The sequence below is a fragment of the Triticum dicoccoides genome, chromosome 1A, assembly GCF_002162155.2.
Source record: "Triticum dicoccoides isolate Atlit2015 ecotype Zavitan chromosome 1A, WEW_v2.0, whole genome shotgun sequence".
NCBI classification, from domain to species: domain Eukaryota; kingdom Viridiplantae; phylum Streptophyta; class Magnoliopsida; order Poales; family Poaceae; genus Triticum; species Triticum dicoccoides.
Genome location: NC_041380.1, coordinates 390,657,148 through 390,684,166, shown reverse-complemented (window position 1 = coordinate 390,684,166; position 27,019 = coordinate 390,657,148).

Below are 27,019 nucleotides of genomic sequence, written 5' to 3'. Positions count from 1 at the left end.
AAAGCCCTTTATGGTCTTAAACAAGCTCCTAGAGCATGGTATAAATGCTTTACCAAGTTCCTTATTGAAAAAGGCTTTGAAATTGGTAAAATTGATTCTACTCTTTTTACTAAAAGGGTTAATGGAGAACTATTTGTGTGCCAAATTTATGTTGATGATATCATATTTGGTTCAACTAACCCTCATTTTAGTGAGAAGTTTGGAAAGCTAATGTCGGAGAAGTTTGAGATGTCTATGATGTGTGAACTCAAATTCTTTCTCGATTTAAAAAATCAAGAAAACTAAGGAAGGTACCTTTGTCTCTCAAATGAAGTACACCAAGGACTTATTCAAGAAGTTCAATATGCAAGAATGCAAAGGTAGGACTACACCCATGCCTACTAGTGGACATCTTGATTTGACCAAAGATGGTGAACCGGTTGATCAAAAGGTTTATCGCTCTATGATTGGTTCATTGTTATATCTATGTGCCTCTCGTCCCGATATTATGCTAAGTGTGTGCATGTGTGCACGATATCAAGCTGCTCCTAAAGAGTGTCATCTTAAGGCTGTGAAAAGGATAGTGAGATACCTAATCCATACACCAAATTTTGGCATTTGGTATCCTAAGAGGTCCTCTTTTGATCTTGTTGGCTACTCCGATTCGGACTATGCCGGAGACAAGGTTGATAGAAAATCCACTTCGGGTACTTGTCAATTCCTTGGTATATCTCTTATGTCTTGGTCTTCCAAGAAACAAAACTCGGTATCCTTATCCACCGCCGAAGCGGAATACATTGCCGCTGGTTCATGTTGCGCTCAATTACTTTGGATGACCGAAACTCTTAAAGATTATGGGATATATGTGAAACATGTTCCATTGCTATGTGACAATGAAAGTGCTATTAAGATTGCTCACAATCCCGTGCAACATTCTCGAACTAAGCATATTGAAGTTCGTCATCATTTCATTTGAGATCATGTTGCCAAAGGGGACATTAACCTTAAGCATGTTCGCACCGATAAGCAATTGGCGGATATATTTACTAAACCACTTGATGAGAAAGTGTTTTGCAGGTTGAGAGGTGAATTGAGCATCATTGATTCTTCAAGCTTGGAGTAGGAACTCCATTTGATACATGCGGGGCATGAGCCTATGACTAATCCTCGAGATTTTTCTTATGATGCTATTCATATGTCTTGGATATATTTGTACCTTGCATGTTATCTAACCCGTGTAGGTACTTGGTTGAATCTAAATCTATGAGATTGCAACTCACTCACATCTTGAGCAATCTCTACATCACCAAGTCTCTACACAATGGTGGTTGAAGACAAGGAAGCACGAAACCATTCAAACATATCCTTTGGCAAATTCTATGTTGAGTCTCATGATTGTCATTTTGGATACACAAGTGCTCTTCCTTGCAAATTAAACCCATGTAGGTAGATGAACTCAAACTCCAAGTGGTGCTCCCAACTCTTGATGAACTACATCAACCTAGAGCAACCCACACAAGTTCAACTACATGATCAAGATCAACACCACCACCCAAGGTATGTTATTCCATCTTAGAGAAGCTTTACTCCAAGTCATGATCCAAAGCAACTCGACAAGATGTGAATACATCAAGATGCTTAAACGAAAAATGGTAACCCCATTTTGAGCTTAAACGATGAGTATGACCTATGATCAAGTGCTCTCACTTGACTCCTAAGTCAATATACTCTAACATAGGTGACTTTGTCACCGACCATTTCTAGATGAAGTTCTCTAGTGCTTCTCCGTGCTTTTGCATTTGCATATTTGTTTCCCCTTTCACTTCATCTAGAACTTTTAGTTTCTTTTCTTTCCTTTTTGTTCTGCATTTTCTACATCCAATTCATTGCAAATCTTTCAGTTAATTCCTTGCATATCCTTGTGAGATCTTACTTGTCTAGTGAGCTGAGGTGACAAGTGGTTTCACTCTGATGAACTCGGTCACACCGGTTTGTTCTCTTCGGCCCAACCGAAATCTTTCGATGCAACCGAAGCACACAACTCGGAGTCACCGATTCCATCACAGGAAAACCAACTTGCCACTTATTCCTGATTTCTGTTTGCTCCAGCTCCACTCAATGATTCTTGTCCTCTACCAGCATCATATTAGACATGCTGCTTTTCTCTGTGACTCAAGGACCAACCCATTTGTATCACATGTCCAGAAGAGCCCTTCTTGGAAATTGATGTCAAAGGGGGAGAGAGAGATCACATCAAAGCTTAATCCTTCCTATAGGGGGAGAAAGAGAGAATGCTCAGGGGGAGAGAGTTTCTCAACTAGGAGAAAGTGACCCCAGATGCTTGGTGTTCAAGAGGAGAGATGTCACATGTCTTTAAGAGGGGAAAGACATGTTTGGTTGCTTGCTTTAGCTCAAGCTCTATTGTTTCATTCTTTTCGTTGCTCTGATTTTCTGTTCCCTATCTTCTCCCAATATCCCTTGCAGATTCAGGGGGAGCAAGACATCTAAGGGAAGGAAATCTATGATTTTATTGCATATCTTTACCTTTGGGGACATGTCTATATCCAATGTGGTACTTAGTACTCACTCTACATGTCATCTCAGTCTTGGTTCTCTTGTGGTTTCTCTTGTTTGCTCTGGTCAGTAGGTGTATCTGTGTTATTTAACCTTGTTTGCGCAGGTTCATCCCATCCTAAGCCAACTAAAGACCACAAGGTAAGTATATGCATCACAGTCATGTGAATGAGAAGTTCTTGCTGATGTACATACTGTTTGCAAGAAGGACTCATGAGCATGAAGGTACATTTCTCACATTCACATCATTTGGTCTGATGCATATAGCCAAGATACATGTAACACATTGCTTACTCTGTCATGTTTACGCATTCACATGCTCCTATATTCAATATTCACATGATTGCATACATGTTGGGGGAGCCTATGCATGTTACATGTCTTTCCAAAGCTTTACTTGCTATTCTCTATATCTTTATCTAAAGCTTTGATGTATGTTGTCATCAATTACAAAAAAGGGGGAGATTGAAAGCACAAGTGCTCCCTGGGTGGTTTTGGTAATTAATGTCAACATATCTATTGTTGGACTAACACTTTTACCTAGTATGTTTCAAATAAGTTCAACAATGGAGTGGCATGGACTAGAGGATGTGGAACCCCTTCAAGATGCTAAGGACAAAGGATTGGCTCAAGCTTCAAGATCAAGACTCTACATTTTATATTTTAGTGATCCAAGATCACATTGTGTCTATAGGAAAAGCCAATACTATCAAGAGGGGATGAGGTGTTGCTTAATGGCTTGCTTGCTCAAAGTGCTTAGTGATATGCTTCAAAACCCTCAACTACCTTCCCACATCCACATATGACCTAAACCAAACGTCAAACTCGGCCCCACCGATTCTATCTATCCGGCGCCACCGAGTTTCACATGTCATAGCCACTGCCACAAACCCTAGCAAATCGGTTTCACCGATAGGGATCTCGGTCTCACCGAGATGGGATTGTAATCTCTCTGTGTATGTCCATTACCAAGATCGGTCTCACCGAGTTTGAGCAATCGGTAATACCGAGATTACAATGCAAACTCTCTGGTTAGCTTATTACCAAAATCGGTCCCACCGAGTTTGTGTAATCGGTCACACCGAGATTACCTTATGCCCTAACCCTAACCATATCGGTCCTACCGAGTGCCATCTCAGTCCCACCGAAAATCCTAACGGTCACTAGGTTTGCTGAATCGGTCCGACCGAGTTTAACCATTCGGTCCCACCGAGTTGGGCAAATTGTGTGTAACGGTTAGATTCTGTGTGGAGGCTATATATACCCCTCCACCCACTCTTCATTCGGGGAGAGAGCCCTCAGAACATACCTACACTTCCAATACACATTTTCTAAGAGAGAACCACCTACACTTGTGTTGAGGTCAAGATATTACATTCCAACCATATGAATCTTGATCTCTAGCCTTCCCCAAGTTGCTTTCCACTAAAATATTCTTTCCACCAAATCCAAATCCTGTGAGAGAGAGTTGAGTGTTGGGGAGACTATCATTTGAAGCACAAGAGCAAGGAGTTCATCATCAAGACACCATTTGTTACTTCTTGGAGAGTGGTGTCTCCTAGATTGGCTAGGTGTCACTTGGGAGCCTCCAATGATATTGTGGAGTTGAACCAAGGAGTTTGTAAGGGCAAGGAGATCGCCTACTTCGTGAAAATCTACCGCTAGTGAGGCAAGTCCTTCGTGGGCGACGGCCGTGATGGAATAGACAAGGTTGCTTCTTTGTGGACCCTTCGTGGGTGGAGCCCTCCGTGGACTCGCGCAACCGTTACCCTCCGTGGGTTGAAGTCTCCATCAACGTGGATGTACGATAGCACCACCTATCGGAACCACGACAAAAACATCCGTGTCTCCAATTGTGTTTGAATACTTCAAACCCTTCTCTTTACATTCTTGCAAGTTGCATGCTTTACTTTCCGCTGCTCATATACTCGTTGCATGCTTGCTTGATATGTATTGTGTTTGTTAAACTTGTGCTTAAACTCCACTTAAACTTAAGAATATTAAAAACTGCAACTTTTGGCACTTAGTGTCTAATCACCCCCCTCTAGACACCTCTTCTCGATCCTTTCAGAGGAGCACGAAGAGCATTTGCGCTTAGTTCTCGAGAAACTCAGGGAACATTTGTTGTATGCCAACTTCAGCAAATGTGAGTTTTGGCTGAAGGAAGTCAAATTCCTTGGACATGTTATATCAGGAGAAGGTGTGGCAGTAGATCCCACCAAGGTTCAGTCAGTCACTGAATGGTTGGCACCCACTTGTGTTAGCGAGATCCGTAGTTTCTTGGACTCGCAGGATACTATCGGAGATTCATTGAGAATTTTTTCAAAATTGCCAAGCCAATGACGGAGTTATTGAAGAAGGATACCAAATTTAAATGGACAGAAGAACGTGAAGCGAGTTTTCAGGAGTTAAAGAAACGTTTGACCACAGCCCCGGTGCTGATTCTGCCGGATATACGCAAGGAGTTTCAAGTGTATTGCGATGCCTCTCGCCTAGGACTTGGAAGTGTGCTGATGCAGGACGGAAGAGTTGTTTCGTATGCCTCGCGGCAACTGAAACCGCATGAGTTGAATTATGCCACGCATGATTTGGAGTTGGCTGCCGTAGTGCATGCGTTGAAGACTTGGAGACATTACCTTCTTGGAAACCGTTGTGATGTGTACATGGATCATAAAAGTTTGAAGTACATTTTCACACAGAAGGAGCTGAACCTTTGGTAGAGAAGATGGTTGGAGCTTATAAAGGATTATGACATGAAGCTTCACTATCATCCAGGCAAGGCCAATGTCGTAGCCGGCGCTTTGAGTCGGAAGAGTTATGCTAATACCCTAGTGAGCACGGGATTGCCAAAGGAGTTAGGAGAAGATCTCAGGGAACTTCGATTAGAGATTGTTCCTAGAGGTTTTGTTGCAACAATGGAGGTTCAGTCTACATTGTTAGGAAAGATTTGAGAAGCTCAGAAGGAGGACAAAGAGATTGCGAAGATAAAAGAGAGAATGGGCGAAGGAAAGACCAAAGGTTTTTGTGAGGATGAGCACGACACCTTATGGTTTGAGGACCGTGTTTATCTGCGCAATAACATAGAGATTAGGAAGTTAATACTTTAGGAGGCTCATGACTCCCCATACTCGATACACCCCGAAAACACCAAGATGTATTTGGATTTGAAGGAACGTTTCTGGTGGACTGGTATGAAGAAGGATATCGCCGAGTATGTAGCCGTATGTGATGTATGTCAGAGAGTGAAGGCTGAGCATCAAAATCCAGCATGATTGTTACAGCCTATGCCGATACCCGAATGGAAGTGGGATAAACTTGGCATGGATTTTATCACCAGATTACCCAAGACCATATCAGGATACGATTCTATATGGGTAGTAGTTGATCGTTTGACCAAAGTAGCTCACTTTATCGCAGTGAAAACCACCTATACAAGTGCGAAGTTGGCCAAGATATATATGACCAGGATCGTATGTCTGCATGGAGTTCCGAGGACAATCATATCAGATAGAGGAACACATTTTACTTCAAAGTTTTGGCATCAACTGCACCAAACTTTGGGGACAAGGTTGGAGTTCAGTACGGCATTCCACCAGCAGACAGATGGACAGACTGAGAGAGTCAACCAGATTCTGGAGGACATGTTGAGGGCATGTGCGCTAGATTATGGATCTAGTTGGGATGACAATTTGCCCTACGCGGAGTTCTCATACAACAATAGCTATCATGCTAGTTTGAAGATGGCACCGTTCGAAGCCCTGTATGGACGAAGGTGCAGAACACCGTTGATGTGGGATGAAGTTGGAGACCGACAGTTGTTTGGACCAGATTTGATCAAGGAGTCTGGAAAAAGGTTAAGTTGATCCGAGATAGACTGAAGGTAGCTCAGTCCAGGCAGATGAGTTATGCAGATTCGAAACGCAAGGAAATAACCTATGAAATTGGAGATAGAGCATATCTGCGGGTGTCTCCCTACGAGGAGTGAAACGTTTTGGGGTTAAGGGAAAGTTAGCCCCGAGATTTGTAGGACCGTATCGAATTTTGGAACGTATGGGAGAAGTTGCCTACAAGTTGGACTTACTTGAAGGACTGTCAAGAGTTCATGATGTATTTCATGTTTCCCAGCTGAAGAAGTGTCATGCTGAGATGGCTGATATACAGTTAAGAGATACAGTACCCTTGGAGGCGATTCAGTTGGACAGTGATTTGACCTATGAGGAGAAGCCAGTCAAGATTCTTGAATTTGCCAGCTGAGTCACCCGCAGCAAGGTTATCAAGTTTTGCAAAGTTCAGTGGAGCCACCATACCGAGGATGAAGCCACCTGGGAACGAGAGGATGATCTTCGCAAAGACCACCCACACCTATTTTTTAGCCAACCAGAATCTCGAGGGCGAGATTCATCTTAAGGGGGGTAGGTTTGTAACATCCCAAATTTTCAATTTGGAATGTTATACATAGATCATTCATGCATATCATGTTTTAATGCATTTCGCTTCTCGATCCTCGAAATCCTAAGCAACTCAAGGACCCTCGGAGAGAGTTGGGGATTTCCCGGTTTTCATATTTGAGTTTTATCAAATATGAGAGAATTCCTTATTTAACACTGCCTTAAAATTTGTTGCCTTATTTGACACTAAAAAACTTTTTCTTCCTTATTTAACATCGAGTCTAAATTTTATGCCTTTTACAACACTTTCGTCCATTTTTAGCCTTAACGGTGTTAAATGACACCTGAAAAGACCTATTTACCCTTTCATATGGTATGTGACAAATTTTTAGCTTATACTATGTGTATCAGGCCGGTTCGTTTTGTGGCATTGTATCCGAGTGCTTGCCGGCCCGAGAACTTATTTTTAAGTTGTTGATTGTTTTTGAGATAGCTAACCGCTTATTCCAAGCGGTAGCCTGAGAACTTTTCGAGCAAATGGGTTCCGTACACATCAAGAATCAAGCAGGTAGGCATGTGGATCAATTCTAGCTGGACGTGAACTGATATATACGTAGTAGAGGAAGCTAACTAGCACCGAGCGTCACCAGTTCTTGTGGGCATCAACTCATGACTCACATGCATGTGTTTCTCGCATGTGGGGATTAGCCATCAGCGTCCTGCACATGCGTGTCTAGCCAGTGGCTAAATCGATCAACTAGTTAGCTTTTTCCTCGAAAAAAAAACTAGTTAGCTTTTGATGTGAGAATTCAAAGCCAGCTTCGATGTGTACGTCAACCCCAACTGCCACGGTGCCTGCACCCCTGCCTGTCCGAGCAAAGGGACTCTATCTCTATGCATCGTTCGTATCAGCTGCCACCAGTTTAGAGCACAAGAAGCTTTGCGGCCAGCAGCATCGGAGGCCAAGAGGTGCGAGTAGCACCAGTACGCGCGGCGGCAGCGTCCAGCCGTACGAATTGTCCTCGGTGCTTGTCGGTGATGTACACAAAACGAGTCGGCCGAATACACACATAAACATAAAATCTTGGTCACATGCCACATGAGGGGTAAATAGGTCTTTTCAGATGTCATTTACCATCTTTAAGGCTTAAAATGGACGAAAGTGTCGTAAAGGGCATAATATTTAGGCGCAGTGTTATATAGGGAAGAAAAATTTTTCCAGTGTCAAATAGGGAATCAAAACTTAAAACAGTGTTATATAAGGAATTTTCTCATCAAATATTGAAACGAAGATTTTGGTTTTAATTATTTTTCTCTCCCAAAATATTTCATATCAAAATATATGAGAGGAGATAATATGACTTCTCCAAAATAAATGAAATATTGGAGGAAAAATATTAACATCAAATATTTGATTTATTCGGAGTTTATTGCTATTTTATTTGAATTAGAAAAATTGCACGTTTTTCAACGTTGCATTTTAGGGCCAAGAAAATGTTCATCCTGTTCTAAATATTTTATTTAGATGGTGAAAATTTGTTTTGGCATTTTTAGATTTTTATTTTATTTTGTAGGATTTATTTAGTTCCGGTGAAATTATTATTTAAAAAAAAAGGGAACTCCCGCCGGACCGTACTAGGCCGAGGCCCAGCCGGCCCAGCCGCGTGCCTGCCCGCACCGGCTCAGGAGAGGACTCCCGAGCAGCGCTGCCGCCGCCGCCAGGACGTGTCCGTCCCGGACACGCCGCCATCCCGCCCCATTCCCCAAACCGCCACCCCCCTCTTATAAGCCGACCCGGGGCCCCCCTGGAGCCCCGAAGCCACGCCACCGCCACCGCCCGCCGCCTTGCGCCGCGCGCCGCCCCTACCACTAGCCACTGTCGCCGCCGCTCGCCGTTGCCCCGCGTCGCCGCCGCCCCACGCGACCCGCCGTCGCCGCCCCGCCTCGCCGTACCTCGCCGAAGGTATAAGCGCCGTTCGGTTTTTTAGAAAAAATGGTTCAGTTTTTGTTAGAAAACCCTAGTTTTTTTTAATAGATCGGTTCGCTGGTTTTTCTTTGTTTAGATACTTTGCGTACATTCGTTGGTACGTTCGTTTTAACGAACAGTGTTCACTTGTTAGCCGCAGACAACGAACGTTCGTTCGTTAGCCTGTTCGTCAGTTTTCTTTTTCTCGGATTTTCCGCGGTTATTTCCGATCGCGATTTCTGATTAGATTTTTGTTTCTGTTTATCTTTTCGCTCGTTTGTTGGCATCAGGCGATTCAAGCGCCTAGATCTTCGTCTCAAAACCCTCTTTCCGTTTAATCAACCTGAACATGATTTTGGTACTGTAAAATTTGACCTTAGTCCATATTAGTAAACGGATCTTGTTTCTTTCGCAGTTTGAGTTTCGTTGCTCCGTTTGATTTGATTCTTTTCGCAAACCGGAGTTCTTAAGTTGAACTTTCTGGTTATATCTTCTTATTTGAGATTTACCATTGTTTCTTTTCTTGATTTCTTATGTATGCTATTGTTTGTTTACGATAGAACACCCGGAGTGCGAGGCGTGCTACTACTAGTCCCTAGGTTTTGTGGATCATCAGCAAGGCAAGTAACACTTTGATCATACCCCTCCATCACCCAGTTTTTATGCATTAGTTCCAATCCTCAAACATCGCATGGTTAGGATGTGATTAACATGTGGGTTGGGAAGTAGTTGCTAAGGCAGAACCTATAGCCCTGTTATATTCAAACCTTGAGAGTTACTTCTACATATTGCTTATATTGCTATGCTATGGTCGTAGACGTGGTTTGGGTGAGTGAAATCCATGACAGATGTGAGATTGTTAATTAATGGTTCAACTTAAGGTGACAACTCGAATACACGTCTGGGTGGATTGTTTGTTGGGCACCTGGGAATCCAGTGTTGTCCTAGGATTTCCCGGAGTACCCGTGTGATAATCATATGGTTCGCCACCCAGGCTCAAAGGGAACTGAGATATTTTCATGCTAGAAACTTCCATGTGCAGCCACAAGCTATTATGGGCTCTAGCATAGTTGAGTAAGTTGCGTGAAGCTCCCGAAGAGGCGGATCAGCAGGTAGAGGGATGTAGGTTGGTATGGTCTGCACGTAGTAAGGGGTTAATGCTTCTTAAAGACTGTGTATCGGTCATCTGTTTATAAAACACCATGTAGTGCGAGAAAATCCCACGGAGGAGATCGAGTCTTGTGGGGAAAAGTGTGCAAACCTCTGCAGAGTGTATAAACTAGTCATGGTTAGCCGTGTCCCCGGTTATGGACATCTTGAGTATCTAGTACTTGGAGTATCATAAGTATCTCATCACTACTAAATAATATTGTTGGGTTGTTAATTACTTTAATTGGGATTGAGTTGGAGGAACCTTCTCAATGATGTTTCAACTACCATGATAGTTAAATAAAATCTATTCCTTTGTTGTAGGGAAAATTGGCTTTTCGCAAAAACTATAACCATAGAGCTTTCCACCAGCCAAATATGCATGTAGTGATAGCATTATTCTGTTCTTGCTCTACTGTGTTATTTTGCCAGCATATTCCATGTGCTGACCCGTTTTCGGGCTGCAACGTATTATGTTGCAGACTTTTCAGACGAGGAGTAAGGTTCGTTAGGTCGTTGCCGTGCAGCTCAGCTATGCCATTGGAGTTGATGGACTCACTTATCTTCCAAGCCTTCCACTGTTATCGTATTAGATGGCCTTAAGCCATATTTATTGTAATAAGTGCTCTTTTGAGACATTCGATGCAATAAGTGTGTGATTGCTACTCTGTTATAAAACCTCGAGTACTATGTGTGTCAGCATTACCGATCCAGGGATGACACTGAAGCACAGAGACTTGACCGTTTGAGGTTGGGTTGCTACAAACAAGTGAGTCGCGAACCACGCCACCACCATGAGAATGACATGTGGGCTAGCCGCTTTTAAGGTCTGCATGTCATTGAATCATAGGCCAGTGCACTAAGCCACTAAAGCTCGGTCCCGTGGGCCCCAAGAGGGAAATGTAACTCCTATGACAGGCCTTGTAGTGCTCCCACAGTACGAGCTCGTGCCAAACCCGGAATTTGTTTCTTACTACTACCGACTAGTAAGGTACATGTGCATTGCACGCATGAGATTTGGTAACCAAATTATGAATAAATAACACACTATAGCATGTAAGCTTTGAGTCATATATGCATGATGTAGATATTCATTTAATTCTTATAGTTCATCTAGTTCAAAATCAATTAGTTTTATAAAAAATCTATTTTAAGATTCATGGAATTGTGCATTGTAAAGCATAAAGTAAAAACAAATAGTGAAAATTCATTTTGAAAAAAAGTTTGGGCAATTAAGATATGGAAGATTCTAGAACAAAGGAGAAGTGCTTGTGTTTTGAGGTTTGTGTATTATGCTTATGTTCAATCATGGAGTCTTCAAGATTCTACAGGTGGCAGAATTTGGTGGAATGTAGATTATATCCGACGACCAGTAGTGCTCGAATTTGCCATCTTTGTACCGTCAGATTGGCTTCATCCAACGACCAACTTTCAAAGTTATTCACACACTATATAGGGGTATAGATGTGCCGGCCCGTGCGTTGCAATGGATCCAACGTATATCTATTTAGTGGAGTGCACTCTAAACATATTATCTATTTATTTTTCTCTATCCTTTCGTAGCCATGCAACCAAGCCACATAAGCTTCATGGGTGCCCCCCACATCATATTATTCATACTACGTTAACTGGGAAAATGATAAATCACCCAAAACAAGATCTTCTTGTTTTTTGTTCCTACAATGTTGTGCTATGCACGTACCTAGTTGTATAGTGGTAGTACTAGTTTTAGTACAAACTTCGTACTAGTAGGAGTAGTAGTACGAAAACCTCCTACTCTATCAACGAGCCCCATCTGACACCAAATTTCTTGGCTTCCGTGCTACAGCTAGATCTTCCCCTCGTTTCTGTTTTCCAACTTGGTGCCGGGCGGGGTACGGTTTGCCAATAGTCGGTTTGCTCAACGGCAGTCCCACTTGAAAGTGAAAATGCTAGGCAACACGCCTTCCCTAGCTATATGGCGTGCCGGACGGGCCATGGAGAACTCTCGATTCCCGGGCATGTGGGGGTGCGACGCAAACACGACATGCCTTTTCCTTTTACTAGCAATGTGCCCGTGCGTTGCGACGGATCCAAAGTAGTAGAATAGTAGTACTTCTTCACAAACTTGAAAGAAATCACTCTTCTTTTGATATACTCCTAATATATTATTTTTCACTCAAAATATTTTTCTCGGGCTGTTTTGATGAGGTGAGGGAGGATTGTGGTTGCTTTCAAGATAATAAGGGGTTTTCTGCAAATTGGAGCAGAGAAGTGGGCTATTGTTGCAAAAATGCCACAACTTACCTCACAACCGTTAGATGCAGATCTAATGGTCAGAAACGACGGATGGAAGACACATCACCATCACCAACTGAGTCTTTTATAGGAGTAGGAGTAAAGAAACATATATAAATTGTAACATTTGGTTCTGCTCCTTAGCACGATCGATTGATAGAAATAACGATTGGAAACGCTAGGGCGGGGTTATTTCCACCAGATAAGCAGGGTACGTAGTATCTAGGTTGGCCCATCGTCGGTTTGGTCACATGCGGTCTGACTTGTTCTAGTGGTTCTAGCAAGATGCCCATGCGTTGCACGAAGTTGATGGAAAAGGTAAGCACAACTTATAAATTGATGGATGGAGTACTAGTTACAGTGATGCATATAATTAAGCAAGGGGATCGCACATGTCGGTATTGACTGGGACGAGAATGCAATAGCACAATAAGAATTAAGGCCATGATGATCCGATCACAGTGGTGGTTACAGGAGGCAATAAGAAAGATGCATCCATCAACGTACGACCTCCTCCTCGTCAACTTAGTGCGTCGGGCCATCTACCGGCGGCTAAGGAGCGGCGGCTTTTGTGGCGAGATCAAGGTGCTTCTCAGCAAAGGCATCCAAGGCTTCCAGCCGATTGAGGAAGGCCAACATCATAGCGTCCTCACTAGCCTTGTAGATACCTATGTACATGATTTGCTCGTACACATGGATGTGTAGGTCAACGAATTCTTGCAGGGCGAAGCGCCTTGCGGCGAGCGCGGCCTCCAAGTGGACATTCGTCATGGTGTCGGCGGGTAGTTGTAGGGCCACCAGTACTTGAAAGAGGTTTCGGACATGGAGGATGATTAGGGTGGCAGGTAATGAGGAGCCCGGGCGTGCGTGCTAGAGGAGTACGGCGATGTCGTCCGCGAGCTTCTTGAGGATGGTGAACTCGTTGGTGGTGGAAACGATCATCTGGTCCAACTGAGAGTCGTAGTTGGCGTCGACGGCGGCCATCCACTAGCCGCTCGCCAACACAGTATGGAGACGATCCTCGGCGCCATGGCGCAGGCCGGTGTCGTGAACCATCTGGCACAGCCGCTGGCCGCTCACGTGCATCGCTGCCATGGGTCTGGAGTGAGCACTTTTGCGCTTAGTGTAGGTGCTTAGGCAAATGCTTAGGTGCGTACGATGTAGTAGATGCATTGGAACGGAGGGCGCCTTTATATGAGTGCAAACTGCGTTGCATTCACATCGTACAACCTCTTTTCCCGGTCCTCCTCCCATTACTTCCCTCATGCATTCACGATGCTAATTGAAGGAGGATGCATCATTGGTCGTTCAACATTTCAGGAACCGCTACCCCTCCCTCGTCTGCATTAAAGCTGTATCAGGAACCGCGCCGCCCGCTGTCAAATCGAATAGTACTGCATCACCCACTGCACGCCCGGCTGTGCACGCCTCCTCGCCTTCATCAAACCCCTCCGTTAAACCTACATGCAAACCGAGAAACCTACTCCAGCCACATGTCCATTCATGAGTGGGCCGGAATTAAACGCAACACCGGCCGAGCTCCTCCCGCCCGCCCTCAGTTTAAACGAGGCCAGACACCGGCCAAGCTCCTACCGTCTGCCCTCTATTTAAACAAGGCCAGACAGACAGCGGGAAAAAATCACACCCCTCCGCCGCTCCCCCACCTCCTCCTTCACCATTTTCTCCACTCTTCCGATGGCTTCCGAGGAGCCGTTCTCCGGCATACTACCCGGTTCGGTGGCCCGCCGAGCCCTCCGGATATGGGCGAGGCATCTTGGTGCTTCACCAACCCCTCTTGGCCCGACGGAGCCAGTTGCCGCCCCAAGCTGGCGCATGGTTCAGCAATTCGCCGCTCTAGTTCAGCTCGATGAGGAGTGGCGAGTTTCTCCATGCCGGCACGGCGGCGAGCACGCCGGTATGGGCGTCGTCGCTGTCGTGTCATACTGTGCCACCAGTGTCTGCGGTGGCCACGCCTCCCATGTCTCTGGGCGCGCCTCCCGTGCATGCGGCCGTGCCTCCCATGCTTGCGGTAGCGCCATGCAGGCAGAGACGGAAGTCGGGTGCATGGAGAGCGACAAGTCGGTGGCCGGCTTCTCCGTGCTTACCGCCATCATCAAGGAGAAGTGGAACACGGGAAGCCGCCACCACTTGGGTCCCATGAAGGCAACCACCGAGGCGACGACTGCGCATTCAGGTGGCCTCTTTGCTACTTCGTCTCTTCCGAGGACCTTCGTTGACCCCGCAAGTGTCTGCCGGACATGAAGAAGACAAAGGGATCCGCGGGCGGCCATTTGGATTAGGTACTCCCTCTCCGGCTGGCGGGAAATATTTGTTCTAAGAAAGGATAAATTGGATGTATATATAACTAAAATAAGTCTAGATACATCCATTTCTAGGACATGTATCTCCGGACGGAGGGAGTATTAATTATACCAAGAGAGCCGGATTAGCACCGCTTAGTTCATATGAAGATCCGCCTTTTTTATACGAAATCCTTCATGCTTATATGAAATCAGTCCGTTTTTGCACAAATTTCATCTGGTTGGTTAGGGTTGTGAAAATGTATGCCGCTTGCGTTTGATGACGTCCTCCATGGAAGGAAGCGGGAGGAAATTTGCCGGCTACCGTTCGAGATGCTCTTTTGCTGGAAATAATAGAGTCACATCCAATCCATTTGAGTTAATTTACTACTGCAGGATGCTGCTAACGCGACACTACGATCAGAGACCCTTGGATGAAACTGTGTGCGATGCATTAATCACAAACAGGGGTGTAAAAAACCATGAAAAAAGGTGCAAAACGTTTGCGATGGCGGAGCCATCAAACATGGTTCATATTTTAGTTGCGTGTGTGATTCAGGGCACACGGTTAACCCGTTCGAACTATTTGCGATGACGTAGAACAACATAAACGGGCAGTCATATCAATGTGTATGCGATATACGGCATACAGTTCGCTCTGATGAACCGTTTGCTATTAGGGAGTGCAACATAAACGGTTAGCCAGATCAAGGTGTCTGTGATATAGGGCATACGGTTCACTCGGACGAACTCTTTTCAATTAGCGAACGCAACAGAAATGGTTCAACTTAACAAGATGTGTGTGATACGTGGCAAACAGCCGACTGGGATGAACTCTTTGCGACGAGAAATTACAACACAGACGATTAATACAGTTAGTTCGTGTGTGATTCTGTGTGTACAAAAAACTTTTAAAAATGCAAACTAGTTGCTTGCGGTGGCTAGGAGTATCGCACACGATCCGTCTGCGAGTACTCGTGTGTGATGGTTAGTAAGTTACACATATGTTTCCTTATGTTAACACATGTGTGATAAATAACACGTGGCACCGGATATGGTATTCGGGTTGTGCGTATGCTCCACTTAGTCTTCCCTCACTCCAGCGAATGCTTCCCGCGCTCCACATGGGTGATTTGTAAAATCCACACCTATTCCCTCACTGGTTTCCCTCCACCAGCTAACGACTTGCTGAATATAACCCAGGTGGAAACACACCACCGCGACACTCTGCGAAGATCTAGTCCTCACCCATCTACCATTAGTTATTCCAAGCATGCCAGGCAACGACCAAAGCTTCGACGTCGACGCCTACCTGCGTTACATCTTCGGCAAGGAGAACGAGCCGGACCAGGTTGGGGAGCAAGAGCTTCATCGGCTGGTGCAGGCACCATGGCCCATCGGCAGCGATATCAATGTCACAGTCCTTGGGAGCACAATTGACATATTGCAAAGGAGGTGTGATGAGCAGTTTGCCATCCACCGTGCAAAAGATCCAGAGCTGCTCGGCAGCATGATTGACGACCCACCCGAAGAGCCACCGTCACCAGTGCTCATCGAGAGTCTGATGCCATGCAAGGAATGGGCAAAGGACTTCTGCAATTCGGTCAAGACAAAGGCAGACTGCGGTTTCATAATTGCCCACGGTGACTGTGTCAACCTCTATCCTGGTGATGTGGTGGCCAGGCTTGAGTGCATCCTTGGCGGAGTTGACGTCCCTGACGAAGTAGAACATCGCCGACGTGATATATTAAGGATGCAGGTGATCGACGGAATTTGTACCAGGCCACAAACATGGAAATGGAGCTGTTCCGTGGAGTTGTCTGCTACCTCTTGAGCATGTGTTGGTTTTCCCTTGAAGAGGAAAGGGTGATGTAGCAAAGTAGCGTAAGTATTTCCCTTAGTTTTTGAGAACCAAAGTATCAATCCAGTAGGAGATTACAAGCAAGTCCCTCGTACCTGCACAAACAAACAAGAACCTCGCAACCAACGCGATAAAGGGGTTGTCAATCCCTTCATGGTCACTTACGAAAGTGAGATCTGATAGAGATAATAAGATAAATATTTTTGGTATTTTTTTTATAGATTGGAAAATGAAGATAGAAAAATAAAAGGAGGCAGAAATAACAAGTAGATAGGAAAATAATATGACGGAAGGTAGACCCGGGGGCCATAGGTTTCACTACTGGCTTCTCTCAAGATAGCATATTCTACGGTGGGTGAACAAATTACTGTTGAGCAATTGATAGAAAAGCACATAGTTATGAGAATATCTAGGCATGATCATGTATATAGGCATCACGTCCGCGACAAGTAGACCGAAATGATTCTGCATCTACTACTATTACTCCACACATCGACCGCTATCCAGCATGCATCTAGAGTATTAAGTTCATAAGAATAGAGTAACACATTAGGCAATATGACATGATTTAGAGGGATAAACTCAAGCAATATGATATAAACCCCATATTTTTATCCTCAATGGCAACAATACAATACGTGCCTTGCTGCTGCTGTCACCCGGAAAGGACACCGCAAGATTGAACCCAAAGCTAAGCACTTCTCCCATTGCAAGAAAGATCAATCTAGTATGCCAAACCAAACTGATAATTCGAAGACACTTGCAAACATATTAAATCATGCATAAAAGATTTCAGAGTAGAATCAAATATTGTTCATAGATAATCTTGATCATAAACCCACAATTCGTCGGATCTCGACAAACACACCGCAAAAAGAATTACATCGAATAGATCTCCAAGAGGATCGAGGAGAACTTTGTATTGAGATCCAAAGAGAGAGAAGAAGCCATCTAGCTAATAACTATGGACCCGAAGGTCTGTGGTAAACTACTCAGACATCATCGGAGAGCCTATGGTGTTGATGTAGAAGCCCTCTGTGATCGATTCCCCCTCCGGCAGAGTGTCGGAAAAGGCCCCAAGATGGGATCTCACGGGTACAGAAGGTTGCGGCAATGGAAATAGGGTTTCGTGGTGCTCTCGGATGTTTTCGAGGTATATGAGTATATATAGACGAAAGAAGTAGGTCGGTGGAGCCACGAGGGGCCCACGAGGGTGGGGCGCGCCCTCCTACCACGTGGCCGCCTCGTTGCTTCCTTGACGTACACTCCAAGTCTCCTGGATTGCGTTTGTTCCAAAAATAACTCTCCCGAAGGTTTCATTCCGTTTGGTATTCCTTTTCTGCGAAACACTACAAATAGGAAAAAAATAACAATTTGCACTGGGCCTTTGGTTGGTAGGTTAGTCCCAAAAATAATATAAAAAGGTATATTAAAGCCCACTAAACATCCAAAACAGATAATATAATAGCATGGAACAATCAAAAATTATAGATACGTTGGAGATGTATCATTGTCATACGCGCGATTGCACGCTGTCAAACTCTTTTGGAAGAGGCCCAGCAGCCCCAAGAGCCTCCCAGCGCCAGCAGCTCCGTAGGCGGAGGCGGGTCAGGACACTTGGAGTGAACGGCCACAAGGGTGCTGTGCTGATCATGGAGTCCGATAAGACCATCGTCGGAAGGCCGCCAGCTCAGCCTTTTAGCTTATATTTTATTATAATTGTATGCATATGTAGGTCATGAGTGTTCTGGGCCTTGCTGCATTTGGCATTTTATATTATCCTGAATATGTAAGACAATTATTAAGAATTATTAACCATTGCCATTGTAACTTTGCCTCAACAGCGAGAAGAGCGCGCGCAGGGATGCCAGAGCGGAGCACGCCGCGGCCGCCTCAACGGCGAGCAACCACATGGTCAACCTTCTGCCATCAATAAATTTTGACCTTGTTTCTCGTCACATTGCTGATTACAACGCAATAAGTAATTGCAAATCTGTTCACAACTATCAAACTAAAATGTGTTCACACTTAGCACCGGGCTATAAAAACCACCCACTCGAAAATTACTTCACAGTTCCTCTCCTCATCACCCACAAAACTGGTTTTTTCTGTCAAGTCATTCTGCCATGACCGGTAGGAGGAGTTTAGGGTGAACATATAACCAGGCAGCAAAGACCAAGGTCGCGGAAGCACTAGAGAGGTCCCGCCGCGGCCGCAGTAGAGATGTGTTGGCGCGCCGCGGAGCCCTGGAACGAGCTCTCACGGGCACACAAGGGCTCTCACAAGCGCATTCGCGGTGTCAGCCATCGCGACGAGCCGGCATTCCTAATGTCCTTTGCCTACAACGATGACATTCTTGCTGGCGTCACTACGCATCAGGAGCTGGTCGACGGCTTGATGAAGCTGCTCAAGATCAGCGATGCCTCACTGACAAGGCGACCGGCCTCGTCCAGCAACTCATGGGTGACAATGCGAAGCTCCTCAAGTTGGTCACCAAGAAGGAGGAGGAGGCCACCGGCTGGAAGATGTTGCATGAGTATAGCAGTGCCTCGGAGATGACGCTGAAAGCGGTCGTCATCGAATTGCTGGGTGGCTTGAGGAAGCTCTGGATCAAGCGTAAGCAGGAGGTGAGGGGATCTTTGGCTGCTTTCAAGCAAAGTCATGAGGAATTGAGGAAGGAGCTGGAGGATTTCGCCGCCCGGCGATCCATCGATGAGTAGAGACAGTAGCGACCAAGATCGTTGTCTGCAATTTCCTTATTCTCTTACCCCGTATCTTCCGGGCTTTTCCGCATGTGGCGTTTTAAATTATCCGGAATATGTAAGACAATAATTATCTATGCCATTGTAAATTTGTCGTCGTATTATCCGTTGCCATTTTATTTGTGGTCATATGATACGTCTCCAACGTATCTACAATTTTTTATTGTTCCATGCTATTATATTATCTGTTTTGGATGTTTAATGGGCTATATGCACTTTTATATTATTTTTGGGACTAACCTATTAACCAAAGGCCTAGTGCAAATTGTTGTTTTTTTTGCCTATTTCAGTGTTTCGCAGAAAAGGAATATCAAACGGAATCCAAGCGGAATGAAACCTTCATGAGGATCTTTTTTGGAACAAACGCAATCCAGGAGACTTGGAGTGGAGGTCAAGGAAGCAACGAGGCGGCCATGAGGTAGGGCGGTGCGCCCCCCACCCTTGTGGGACCCTTGCAGCTCCACCGACCTACTTCTTACGCCTATATATACTCTTATACCCTGAAACCATCGGGGAGAGCCATGAAACACCTTTTCCACTGCTGCAACCTTCCGTACCCATGAGATCCCATTTGGGGACCTTTTCTAGCGATCTGCCGGAGGGGGATTCGATCACGGAGGGCTTCTACATCAACACCATAGCCTCTCTGATGATGTGTGATTAGTTTACCACAGACCTTCGGGTCCATAGTTATTAGCTAGACGGCTTCTTCTCTCTCTTTCGTTCTCAATACAAAGTTCTCCTCGATGTTCTTGGAGATCTATTCGATGTAATACTTTTTGCGGTGTGTGTGCCGAGATCCGATGAATTGTGGGTTTATGATCAAGTTTATCTATGAACAATATTTGATTCTTCTCTGAATTATTTTATGCATGATTTGATATCTTTGCAAGTGTCTTCGAATTATCAGTTTGGTTTGGCCTACTAGATTGATCTTTCTTGCAGTGGGAGAACTGCTTAGCTTTGGGTTAAATCTTGCGGCGTCCTTTCCCAGTGACAGTAGGGGCAGCAAGGCACGTATTGTATTGTTACCATCGAGGATAAAAGGATGGGCTTTATATCAAATTGCTTGAGTTTATCCCTCTACATCATGTCATCTTGCCTAATGCGTTACTCCATTCTTATGAACTTAATACTCTAGATGCATGCTGGATAGCGGTCGATGTGTGGTGTAATAGTAGTAGATGCAGAATAGTTTCAGTCTACTTGACACGGACATGATGCCTATATTCATGATCATTGCATTAGATATCATCATAACTATGCGCTTTTCTATCAATTGCTCGGCAGTAATTTGTCACCCATCATAATATATGCTATCATGAGAGAAGCCACTAGTGAAACCTATGGCCCGCGGGTCTACTTTACATCATATAAGTTTCCGATCTACAATTCTAGTTTAGTATTTATTTTGCAATCTTTATTTTCCAATCTATGCAACAAAAATACTAAAAATATTTATCTTATTATCTTTATCAGATCTCACTTTTGCAAGTGGTCGTTGTCGGTGTCAAAACCGGCGGATCTCGGGTAGGGGGTCCCGAACTGTGCGTCTAAGGCAGATGGTAACAGGAGGCAGGGAACACGACGCTTTACCCAGGTTCGGGCCCTCTTGATGGAGGTAAAACCCTACGTCCTGCTTGATTTATTCTTGATGATATGAGTATTAAAAGAGTTGATGTACCACGAGATCGGAGAGGCTAAACCCTAAAAGCTAGCCTATGGTATGATTGTATGTTGTCCTACGGACTAAAACCCTCCGGTTTATATAGACACCGGAGGGGGCTAGGGTTACACAAGGTCGGTTACAAAGGAGGAGATATCCATATGCGTACTGCCTAGCTTTCCTTCCACGCCAAGTAGAGTCCCATCCGGACACGAGACGAAGTCTTCAATCTTGTATCTTCATAGTCCAACAGTTCGGCCAAAGGATAGAGTTCGGCTATCCGGAGACCCCCTAATCCCGGACTCCCTCAGTAGCCCCTGAACCAGGCTTCAATTACGACGAGTCCGGCATGCAGTGTTGTCTTCGGCATTGCAAGGCGGGTTCCTCCTCCGGATATACCACAGAAGAGTTCAAATAAAAGGATAGTGTCCAACCCTGCAAAATAAGTTCCACATACCACCGTAGAGAGAATAATATTTCCACAAATCTAATCTGCTGACACGTTTAGGCAACATGACATCATGCCATGGCTCGGCGATTATTCAAACCATTTTTCTTTAACTAGCCCCGCACATAGCGTGAGGCAGTTTCTTGACACATCTTGTCAAAGCAGAGATCGTGTTCCCCTTATTACGGGATTCTCATCAATACGGGCATGGGTAACCCAACCGCGCCATCGATTATGGCGCTTGGGGGATAAGCGAGTTTTACCAGGCTAGTGGGGGTGCATAGTTTCGGCCACCCTTATAAAGGGATAAGGTTTAACCTTTCTCTACCCACGCCTTCTTCCTCCTTGCTCATCCGTTCTTGCGCACTCGAGCTCCAACGCCCAAGTCCACATCCTTCCCCTCAATCTTCTCCAAACATGTCCGGAGCGGGGGGAAAATGGATGGCTTCCTCCGTTATGGAGGGGCACATCAAAAAGCTGCGCGGCGCCGGATAATTAGCCGCGAATATCGTGCATTGGCTCCCTACTGCGGGGCAGATCGTTCCTACCCTGGAACCTCATGAGATGGTAGTTTTCCTCCACCACTTCCTCTGCGGACTGGGGTTTCCCCTTCATCCATTCGTCTGTGGTCTCATGTTCTACTACGGGCTGGACTTTCATGATCTGGCCCCGAACTTCATCCTCAACATTTCGGCGTTCATCGTCGTCTGTGAGGCTTTCCTCCGCATCCGGCCTCACTTCGGCCTATGGCTGAAGACCTATAATATCAAGCCGAAGGTGGTGGGAGGCCAACAAGCAGAATGCGGCGGAGCCATGGTGGGCAAGATGCCCAATGTTATATGGATTGGAGGCTCCTTCGTGGAGACCATAATGGGGTGGCAATCAGCGTGGTTCTACATCACCGAGCCGCGCGACACAAACTGGTGGCGGCCCCCGAGTTTCGATCCGGATTCCCCATGCGGCTCACTTCCTGGAAGGAGAAGGGCCTGCCCTGGGGTTCCTCGGTAGAGCTGGAAGGACTCCAGAAATGTATCCGGAACATGACAAGCAAAAAACTCAGGCTTTTCAACATAGTCCAGGTCATGCTCTTCCGCTGGATCCTCCCGTGTCAACAACGGGATTTCAACTTATGGGAGTTCGACCCTGCCCAGCACCAGACTCTGAGCGAGCTCTTCAACACGGCGCATAAAGACATCTGGAGGGTGCTGTTTAAGGGCGCCGAGGTCCCTCCCTCTCTCACACCGAGGACCCGGGCTTAGCGCGAAGGGCCCTGCAAATCCGGTAAGTTCTGTACATATGGTAGGATATTTACTTCCCATTGGTTAACCAGGTGCAAGGTCTGAGCTCCCATGCCTTTGACAGGACTGGGTGGAGGCATCGAAGCAGATCAACTGTTCGGCCCCTCTGCCTGAAGGCACTGCGGATGCTCTCCTGACGGAGATGCTGACTCCGGCTCCTTACAAGGTGACGGAGAAGACCAATAAGGCCAAGGGAACCCGAAAGAGTTCCCGGTGCCAGGTGATATCAGACTCATCCTCCGATGACTCCTCGGTGCACTCCTCCCACGAAGACGAGGAGGAAGATGAAGATGCTCCGCCTCCAGTTGGGGGAGACAAGAAAAGGAAGGCCGCCCCAACTGGGTAGGCCGAAGGGTCCAAGAAGGGAAGGACTCTCCTTCCGGACAGTTCCACCACCGCCGCCGGAGGCGAAGACGAGTGGCTGCTCAGGCCAAGCCCCTCGCGAAGTCGTAAGTATTCGGATACCAGAGTAACTCATAGCATTCCTTTGTCGCACTGCTTCTCCTAATGCCGAATTGTGATTATGGAGACCGCCCTGAGCCCGTATCGACGTATCTTCGTCGAACGGCTCCCTAGACTCGTCGGATATGGATAGCGATCCACTTCCGACCACCACCTCCCCTTGCCCTACGAAAAATGCCGAGGTGTTGTCTCAAGAGGCACTGGGTCGAGGGGAGACAGTCCTGGAGGTGCCTCAAGGCGACCTTCCGGACTCCAGGAGCAGAGGGAGCAAGGCCCCCGAGGGCTCCGAGTTCGGCCCTCAGCCGAACACCGCGCCGGAACCTCCAGTGGTTCCGGACTCGGGCAGGCGGCCTCCTTCCAAGAGGGGCAAGACGCCTGTGCCGGTGACCTCTGTCCATCCAGAGGCACCGGATAATCTGCTGGGAGCGCTTCGCAGCGCTTCCATCGAGGAGGAGCACCGCACTATTATGAGTGCGGTAGTCCAGAAGGTTCAGTCCGCTAAGAGCGGACTGACTGAAACCTGTGCCAGCCTTCTAACAGGCTTTGAGGGAAGTTTTTAATATGTAGGAAAATATTACCGCATAGACAGTAGCCCCTGATGCTCTGTTCGGTGTTCACAAAGAAAAGCCAAACAGAGGATCAAACAATATCGCAGGAGTCTAATATAAGTGTGTCTATATGCGTATGCAGGCTTTGCTGCTGGCCTCTGCCGCACTGACTGCGGAGGTCGCCGTACTGAAGCAGGACCTCCAAGGGTCCCAGAAAGAGCTCGGCCTTGCTAAGAGGCAGCTCGAGGAGAACAAAGGTAAATAGCACCTAGTCTATGGATATATAAAAAGAATGCGATTGCAAAATGACAGGATCACCGTAAATTTGCTAGGGGCCACGACCGAGGTGGCGACCCTGAAGCAAGCGCTATCCGAGGCCGAAAATAAAGCGGCCAAGGAGCGCACCGAGAGGGAAAGGCAGGAGGCTCGCGTGGGCGAGGTGCAGCAAGAGCTCCATGCTCTCGTGACAAAGCACGGGGCGTTGGAGCTTGACTTGAAGACGCGAGAGTCCGAGCTTGCCGCGGCCCTCGAGAGCGCAAAGAATGCCAAGGCCGAAGCCCAAAAGACCCTCCAAGAGACTGATGCGATGAAGAAGATAGCGGTGGGTAAGGCATTCTATATGAAAAGCAAGCATGTGAAAGTAAATTACTTGTTACTTACCCGAATCCGGAGCTCTCCAGGAGCATTCACAGATTTGCCCCGCAGCGTGTCGGATGCCGCACAGTTTTACCAGGCTGAGGAGGGAAGCTCAACGGAGAAGCTGTTCTGGTCTCAATATACTGAGACCGAACACCCGGTGCCTCTGAGCGACCAGCTGAAGCAACTGGTCGAGCTGCACAAGGCGGTCGAACAGGACATGAAGGGCTTTATAGTCCGGATGTGGCCTGGCAACGCCCTCCCCAACAGCTACTTCGGCCAGGTGAGGCGGCTCGCGGATGCCTGCCCCTGGCTGGAAGTCATCAAGCGGTTCGTCTACATCGAAGGTGCATGCCGGGCTTTCGCTCGTGCGAAGGTGCACTGGGCCAAGATGGACACTGTGAAGCTGGTAAAGGAGGGGCCGCCGCAGGGCAAGGAGCATCGCCACCCTGAGATGTACTATGAGGGTGTCCTGAAGGGTGCTCGTCTTGTAGCGGACGAGTGTATGAAAGATATAATATTTGAGTGAACTCGCTCGTGTAATCCTGTATTCATGAAAACTTGTTCATATGCGCTATGCAACGCTTGTTTGAATTTAAAATATTACCTTCTGTTTGGCTGTTTATCAAATCTGAGAGATGGCTAGTCGTCAGCTTCTGCCCCCATGCCACGAGTGCTGGGGTGTTCGGGATAAACCTGAGCACTCTTGTTCCCATTTTTGGGTCCTTCAAGGGAGGTGCTCAGCACAACGAACAAGGCAATCAGACTATAATGCATTATCACTCTCACTTAGCCATAGAATTCTATAATTTTAAATTTCAGCAAAGCCCCTAGTGTTCGGAAGGCCGAATTCAGGGCGTGATACACGCCTTAAGCCGGACAGGGCCGACTTCTCTCTCTAAGCGGCATAAGTCTTTAAGGACTCAAAAACCTCTCGAACAGCGACCAGTCTCTCGCCTTATCATGACAGTTAGTTTATAAGAAGAACGCAATAATAGTCTTAATGCTATGTATTGTTTATTGAAAAAGGTGCGTTAAAGCAGAATGATACAGATAGTGCGATAAGCAAAGAGTAGGACTATTTGACATGTCCCTTCCAAGGGCAAGCTGAGGAATGGCATTAAAGCAAGTATTTGTTATCGTAATCCACCTGGAAATTCCATGGTGCGACGTAGCTTTCTACCTCCTTGGTTGCTGCATCATGTGTTCGGCAATCATACTGCCGGACAGGGTTTCCAAAGATTAAAGTCCTGAAAGAGAGAAAAATAATAAAGTGTGAAGCCCCTGGTGCGGTTAAGCCGCATCTTGGGGCGTGCCGTAGTCGTGCCCCCTCCCCACCTATGCCCATGGTATTTTCAATGCGTAATTTTGTACGCGCGGCACTGATTTCGCTATTTGGCCGGGGCTGGGGTGGGGGCCGCATTACAATGTAAGCTCGGAACATGCCGGGCGGTCTTGTTGCCGATTACTCCGGGCGCGCTTGAAGTTGTCCGGGTCCTTAATCGCCGAACTAGTGGATTGCCTTAAAAGGCTGCTTTGCGCTTCTCCTGCGAGGGCCACAATGTGCTCCTCCGTTTGGAGAGAGCGCTCTGTGTTTCCATTAACTGTAATGACCCCTCGAGGTCGTGGCATCTTGAGCTTGAGGTATGCATAATGCGGTACCGCATTGAGTCTCGCAAATGCGGTTCGCCTGAGCAGTGCATGATAACCACTGCAGAACGGGACTATGTCGAAGATTAACTCTTCGCTTTGGAAGTTATCCGGGGATCTGAAGACCACTTCCAGTGTGACTGAGCCTATGCAATGGGCCTCTACACTTGGTATGACGCCTTTAAAGGTCGTTTTGCGGGTTTGATCCTTGAGGGGTCTACACCCATTTTGCACACTGTGTCCTGGTAAAGCAGGTTCAGGCTGCTGCCTCCATCCATAAGGACTTGAGTGAGGTGAAATCCGTCAATGATTGGGTCTAGGACCAGTGCGGCAAATCCGCCATGATGGATACTAGTGGGGTGGTCCCTGCGATTGAAGGTGATCGGACAGGAGGACCATGGGTTGAACTTTGGGGCGGCTGGCTCCAACGCATATACGTCCTTGAGCGCACGCTTCCGCTCCCACTTGGGGATGTGGGTTGCATATATCATGTTCACTGTCCGCACTTGTGGGGGGAACCTCTTCTCTCCTCCGATGTTCGGCTGCTGGGGCTCTTCCTCGTCATTGCTATGTGGCCCCTTGTCTTTGTTTTCGGCATTTAACTTGTCGGCCTGCTTGAACACCCAACAATCCCTGTTGGTGTGATTGGCTGGCTTGTCGGGGGTACCGTGTGTTTGACATGAGCGATCGAGTATATGGTCCAAACCGGACGGGCCCAGAGTGCGTCTTTTGAATGGCTCTTTTTGCTGACCGGGTTTAGAGCCTTTGAATCCGGCATTGACTGTCGTATCCTCGGTATTGTTGTTGTTAATGCGGCGCTTATGTTTGTTGCGAGGTGACCTGCTATTGCCGTCCTCGGTATCCGAAGTACCATGGTTCTTTGCTATGTTATTACTGCGAGCCAGCCAGCTGTCTTCTCCCACACAAAAGCGGGTCATGAGTGTCGTGAGGGCTGCCCTAGATTTCGGCTTTTCCTGACCAAGGTGTCGGGCTAGCCACTCATCACGGATGTTGTGCTTGAAAGCTGCTAGGGCCTCCGCATCCAAACAGTCGAT